The following is a 7,817-nucleotide window of genomic DNA, read 5'->3' as shown; positions in this document are numbered from 1 at the left end:
CACACGCCAGTCTCGGTCCTCTACAACATGCCGCATATACCATACCATCCAGGAATAACATGAAAACTTGTATCTCCTTTCCGAGCCACAGAAATCTACTCACTCGACTAGTCACGCACTTCCCTTGATCCCATCTAGAAGAAAAATCATTACACATTCCATGCTTCGCATGCCCATAGAAGATATACACATCTCCAAACCACGGTGGAACCCAACAAGAATTCTCTCCCAATTCCATTTGTACAAGCTAAACTGTCAGGACTGAACCCTTCTATCCAAACCAAGCTAAGCCAGCTGTCAGAACTCAAAAGCTTTGCTGCACAATACCTGCAAGGGCTCATTACCTCGAACACATACAAGGAATTAATCATATCCTTACCATACCGATTCGGTCTACTATCAAGCTATTCCATCTATCTAATTTCCCTTCTGATTCATCATCAACTTGATATTCCCTCTTGCTGTAGCACCACAGTTCCTTAACCCAGGCTCACTACACGAGACCCAAGCACAAGACCACACTATCTAAGACTCATAAGCCACTGAATACTCTCTCAAATGTTCCCAGAAATACCACATTCCAGAATACTTTACTCTGAAGAACTTCCTGCGAATCTAAATTCGTTACCTTTACTTTCCAGATACTGATACATAGAATCCCATAATTAGCATAAAATACCATAAGTCTTGACCTTTCCGATGAAAACACAGTTTCTAACCACACATGCAACTTTAAGATACCCGATTGTTCCCTGTGGACTCTTGAACACATTGGAACCATTTTCGAAAGTCATTCACTCTTATTCAAACTGCAAATTACCTGACTTAACGAACAGAACCACTCGTGCCTTATTGGCACCCCGATACCGCAAAATGAGATCCTCATCCCAATACAACCAAGCAACTTCCTGCTCTATGCATCGAGCATTCTTTACCAACAACAACTCTAGACATTCCGTGATTCTCATACCCTATGGAACATAATATAACCTTTGTCAAAATTTTTCCTTTACTCCAGTCATAGCTGACTCACCCGCATGCTCCAACTGAAGCCAACATAGCGCATGACCGTACAATTAGCTAATTAACAGCAAACTCCCCAACTTGGCTCGAAGCCATATATCAAGACACACTCAACGACTCATAACACTTTTACTCTAATGATGCCACAATGCCATAGTGAGATTAAACTCAAATCCTGTACAAGTTTGTGAAAACACAGATCATCTAGTACTATAATCCTCTACAAATCTCGCATTCATCCCCACATTAGTTGAGTCCACCCTCTTGAGCGACCCGAATTTTCAAATTTCAACACGTACCCTTCAATTACACACGAGATCTTCTAACGTACACATAAGGATCATAACCACTTATGAACACTTCCGCAGGAGATAACCNAATGCACCCTGATCATTAGGTGGCGACTCTTCATGCAAAACCCAGTTCCCAAAAGGAATGAGTTGTCCCTCCCAAATGTCATAAACCCGATTTCGCGAGAAAAAGGGGGCGCGACAATTGTTTCTTGTAACACTTTTTATTTGAATCTTGATGTCACGATCCAAAACCCCGCACTAGTCGTGATGGCGCCTCTCGTGAAGACAAGGCCAGCCAACTAACCCAAATAGTCCCTTTCAAAGTAGTTAAACATAAATGAATAGCAAAATACGACTTAAGGACATTAATTAACGAAGTTTACAACCCAACACAGCCCGATCGGGGTGTCACAAGTCACGAGCATCTAGAGAAGCCTAAATACAACTACAGGGCCAACAATATACGGAATAAAATTTAGAACCAAAGGAAGTAATCCGGTGCCGCAAACGCTTGCGGTCACTCTGCTCAGCTACGATAGCAATACCTTCAACCAGCTCAAAACCCACTACCGGGTGAACAATACCTGCATCTGCACGCGAGGTGCAGGGAGTAAAGTGAGTACTCCAACTCAGTGAGTAATAAAAGTAAATAATAACTGAGCAGCAAGAAATCACGTAAAGCAACCAACATGCTATACAGAAGCCGGGTGCAATTTTCTGAGAAAAACACTGAAATCTGTGAAATCTTTAGAAATACCTTGACTCAGTTCAAATCTCTTTTAAAATGATCTTTTCAGTGATTACGAAAACGATTTCAAAACAGTTAGTGCTGATAAGCACAGAAAATCCGCCCCTCGGGCACAAATACCACGGTATAACAGGTAAAGAGGCAAATAAGTATGCAAGATGAGCACATAAAAGTTCGCCCCTCGGGCAATATCTCAAAACAGTACCGGCCCCTCGGGCATGATTTATGTTCCTGGTCAGTCATTGTTACCGTACTGGTCAGCCATTGTTACCTGACCAAAACGCGTATTACAGTGCCATTGTTACCACTGGTCAGTCATTGTTACCTGACCAAAACGCGTACAACAGTGCCATTGTTACCACTGTCTAACATTTATCTGCTCTAGATGGGTACCCGCGCTCACTGTGTGGGTGAACACTCGGGAGGGGCTCCTACAGCCCAAGCGCTATATCATCATAAGGCCTGAAAGCCTGTACATATCAACATGAGGCCTGAAAGCCTTCTCACAATACACTCGAGGCCTGAAAGCCTCCTCACATATCAGTCGAGGCCTGAAAGCCTCCTCACATCACTCGACATATCCTCACATATGGCCCTCGGCCTCAATCAGTCCAAAAATAATCATAAGCCCCTCAGGCATTAGTAAAGACAATAATTCTCAGCTCAAACAATAGTTCAAACATCAGTTAACACTCAAGGTTGAGTAAAAGTATAGCTGAGTTCATGAAACAGTGTAATTCAAATGGACTGAGTTCAAATAATATTTCAAATAGTGAGGAAAACAGTGATGATAGCTCACAAGGATTTTAAACAGTCGGCAATAAGCCCCAAGTATGGCAATCAGCCCAAGTCATGATAATATCAAATAAGTTTCAGTCAAATACGCGGTAAAATCAACAATCGGGACGGACCAAGTCACAATCCCCAACAGTGCTCTACCCCACGCTCGCTATCCGGCGTGCAAGTCACCTCAATATAGCACTACGGCGTGCAAATCCGGGGTTTCAAACCCTTAGGATATCATTTACAATCACTACTCACCTCGAACCGGTGAAATCTCTAGCTCGCGACGCCCTTGCCCCATCAAATTGGCCTCCACGCGCGTCGAATCTAACCAAAATCAGAGCGAATACATCACAATATGCCAATGGGACAACACCCGATCGAAAACAGTCGAAAAATAGCTACAATCTTGAAACTAGCAAAACCCGAGCCCCGGGTCCACTTCTCGAAAAATTACAAAACTCACACTACCGGATTCCTCGTCTCGTCACGAGTCAATAAATACCAAGAACTCCCAAATCCAAGCTCAAATGACCTATCAAATCCCAATTTGAAATATCAAAAATTCAAGCCCTAGCTTTACCCCTTTTGATGAATTTCAACCAATTTCCATGTTAAATCTAACATAATCTCGTGAATTTAGGCCAAGGAACTTACCTCTAATCATTCCTCCTTGAATCCCTCTTCAAAATCGCCTCAAAGCTCTCCAAACTCGCTCAAAAATGGCGGAAATAACATAACCCTCGCATAGCAAAAATGAATATAAACTCCTACTGCCTACGGTGATTTTCACTTATGCGGTCCCGCTTCTGCATATGCGGGACCGCTTCTGCGGCCATTTTCCCGCTTATGCGATTTCTCACTTAACTTACCACTTCCGCCTTTGCGACATATTCTCCGCTTCTGCGGATTACCCAAGACCGCTTCTGCGGTTATTCACTCGCACCTGCGGACCCGCTGATGCGAAAAGGGGCCCGCTTATGCGGAACTCATCAATTCAACACAAGATCGCTTCTGCGCTTTTCCACCCACTTCTGCGGAACCGCTTCTGCGGTCCATTTCCGCAGAAGCGGAAATACCAGATGACAAAAATCTCAGACCTGAAGCAACTTCCAAAAACTCTCGTTTAACCACTCGAATTCACCCCGAGGCCCCCGGGACCTCAACCAAAAATACCAACACATCCTAACACCTCATTCAAACTTGTTCCAATCCTCAAAACACATCTAACAATGCTAAAACCATTATATCACATCGGATTCAAGCTTAAGTTTCTTAAAAACTTCCGAATTACGCATTCGATCAAAAACCCGACCAAACGACGTCCGAATGACCTAAAAATTTGCACACATATCCAACATCACCTAACGAAGCTACAGCAACTCTCGGAATTCCATTCCGACACTCGGATCAAATTCTCACCCATCATCCGGGATTTGCCAAAATACTAACTTCGCCAATTCAAGCCTAATTCTACACCGGACCTCCAAAATCACTTCTGATCATACTCCTAAGTCACAAATAACTTCCCGTAGCTAACCGAATCACTGGAACTCACATCCGAACCTTCTAACTCATAAGTCAACGTCCGATTGACTTTTTCCAACTTAAACCTTCCTTAAAGAGACTAAGTGTCTCATTTCCTACTAAAACCAATCCAAATCAACTCTAACACACCAAACACTGATAATGAAACATGAAGAAGCATAAAATGGGAGAAACGGAGCAGTAACACATGAGACGACAGGTCGGGTCGTCACACTTTAAGTCCCAAAAAAAAAGAGGTACCACTATTCTAGGTGATTAAACTCCTAGAAGTTCTTGATTAGTAAGATATTTGGCCAAAATTGCAGTTATAAATTTACACAATAAAATTAATCATCAATAATAAAATGAATTCCATACTAAATCAAATCACATGAACTAACAAAAATTTAGACAAAGTAAGTAAAGAATAATGAAAGCCGCCATAGGCGACCCCAAGCGAATTTGCTTGTTTTCTTCTTGTCCAATGTGATTAAAGAGGATAGTTTGCGATAACTCTATGCGGGTAGGAAGAGTCTTGCATTAAGACTCCATGTCGCTCCGAAGTGTACATGAAACTAAAAAGTGGAGAATAAAGATTAGCGAGCAATTTCATAATTAGAGAAATCTATAAAGACTTGCAAAAATAGTCCAAAAGAACAGGCTGACAGACTTGCAGCGTTTAATGAAATCCGATAGAAATACTACTAGGCGTACATAAGTAAGGTTTTTAATCTATTAAAGTTATAGACTCAAATTTAGAACGTTCTTATTCTTTGAAACAAAACTACTTCAATTGGCACAAATTTTAAGCAAACAATGGGATTAGCTACAACGTTTACGCATGTACATATTATTTTAACATCATGGCTTAAAGAATAATGAGTCTGAGGTTCTTAAATACTATCACAAACTTACATCCCCTATACAAGTCAAGCCTTTTAACAGACAACAAGAGAAAAGTTGAAGCTAGTTTTTATTATCATTCGAGCAAACCAAACTACAGTGGTTCCTAGTATCAACTTATACAAAATAAATCTAGCAATAATAGATACAGCGAACCAAACATCCTATACCAGGTGCGAGTCTCAAATACAAATGTCTTTACTTAAATAACACAATTAAAGTTCTTTATCATATTGCAGCAGAGGCGGATCTACCTCACAAATAATGGTGCACTTGCACCCATCCTGTTTGGAGCTATAAGCTACACTCTCAATATAATTTTCTGAAAATTTTGTTGTATAATGCAGTGTGAACCCATGGTCAAAAGTCGGCGTTGGGTCCCTAGGTTTCAGACCCTTTGACCACATATTCTATTTTTATTTTGTCCTCATCTTTTCTTTTCTTTCTCTTCCTTTCTTTTCATTTCTCTTTTCTTCTGACTTGATCCAATTTGACAAATTCTCTTTGTGGTAAATAATAGATTAAGAATTCTGCTTTTAGCTATTGATTTTCTGAGTTTTTTTTTTTGTCTTGAACTATTCTAACTTTGTTTACAATAAATAATTCTAAAAGAATAATTATGCAGTACATGATAAAACTTGGTTCATATATCTTTTTATTCCAATAAAATTTTGGAGTTTTGTATTTAGTTTTTTTAAATAAGTAAAATACTTTCCTTGGCTAAGCAACTCACATACAAAGAATTAGCCATATGCCCTTAAGGCTTTTTTTTTTTTATATCTTTGTTTTTCCTTTTGAATTAAAACAAGCAAAAGTTTAAATGTTTACGGCATTACCATGTATACACTCATTTTATATAGAAGCTAAAAATAGGAAGATAAACTCAGTCTTCAAATCGACAGTGAAGTCCTAGAGTCATGGCATTTAACAACAAAATCTTTCAATAACTCTCAGAATTTTTAAGCATGAAGCCATACAAAGTTTCTCAACTAAATGTGTTTTCAAACTGTAACTGTGAATTCTTAAGGAAATGATACCTATAGTAGTGGAATAAGTTGGTATTCTTGACAGTAGTAACTTAATTAATAAACACACAGGAGCTATTTAGATGTGTTAATGCATCTACTACTATTTCGGTGTATGTGCCGATAAACTAACGAAACTAATGAAATGATATTTTTTTTAAACATTAAAAACACATTTCCTATAGTCATAATCTCTACAACATCAAAAACTCAGACAAAACAGTCAGCTACCACCATTATTTTTAAATAACGAATGAACAAAACAGATTTTTTAACATATCAAACAATAAATATGATTCATATTCCAGAAAGAAATTAAAGAAATAATGCGAAAACTCAAAGACTAACCTTTTGTGGTGCAGTGAACAGGAGCTTGAAAAGTTTCAGATCTACTCCCTCACGGACGAAATCGAATTTAAAACTAGTTTGAGGAAACGATTCCCCAAAGATCATTTGGCTGAAAGTTCTAGGAGTATTTATAGGCGAAATAGATCTCGGGTTCAGTTTTTGAGCGGGATTTGAAATTTTCAGATTTCAAATGAAGTCAAACAGAGTCGTTCAAGTCCGAACGTTGGCATAGCTGTAAGGATTCACGTGATTCGCTCAGTTCTTGCACGAAATGGTAAGATCTCGACTGAGGCGGAGAGATTTGATAAGTCTTGTAATGTAAAAATGGGAGGATCATCTCTTGGTCATCTATACACGCCAAAATCAGATGAGATAAGTTCTTATTTTGCTTGAAATGGGACGGACAAAGATTGTACTTTGATTGTTGGAGATTGAATTTTAGTCAAAATGGAGAAGAAGACAAAGACATAGCTATGCACGATAAGGCTAAGAGACTGCTTAGAGAATGAAAATAAACCATAATTAGTTGGATCAACTTGGGCTTTTTGGGAAGTGGGCTCGATTTTTGGGCTGGTGTTAGCAGATTTAAGGCAATTGGGGTTTGTTTGGGTTGGTCTAAATATATTCTTTGGACTGATTCGGGCCGAAAATCATGGTCTTCTCCTTCTTCAAATTTATTTAATTTTGCTCCCATATCTTAACAACTCAGAGTCAATAACAATTTCATAAATATATAATGATAAATAAATACATATTTTAGCAGTAAAACTAATATATCATAAAATAAATAAAAAATAAAAAATAAAAAGAAATGAAAATTACGTGAAGTGGTAGAGGTGTATGGATTAAAATTAAAATCATGTATTTGCAAACAACTTGAAAATAGTCCATCGTACCAATTACACAAACCTATTGGCAAGATTTTATATCCACTTTAATTTATTCTTCATACTTTATAATCCTTTAACTATGACCATTGTAAAATAGTAACCAAAAAATTAAACATATCTTTCAAAACTCGACGAAACTCCAAAAATATTAGTAGTATATAATGTGTATAATATAGTACTAAATGTTGTGTTATATAATGTGTATTTTATGTGCAACACACACACACACACACACACAGATATATATATATATATATATATATATATATATATATAT

The sequence above is a fragment of the Nicotiana attenuata genome, chromosome 5, assembly GCF_001879085.1.
Source record: "Nicotiana attenuata strain UT chromosome 5, NIATTr2, whole genome shotgun sequence".
Lineage (NCBI taxonomy): Eukaryota > Viridiplantae > Streptophyta > Magnoliopsida > Solanales > Solanaceae > Nicotiana > Nicotiana attenuata.
The sequence above is the reverse complement of the archived record's forward strand: the minus strand, read 5'-3'. Positions refer to the sequence as shown.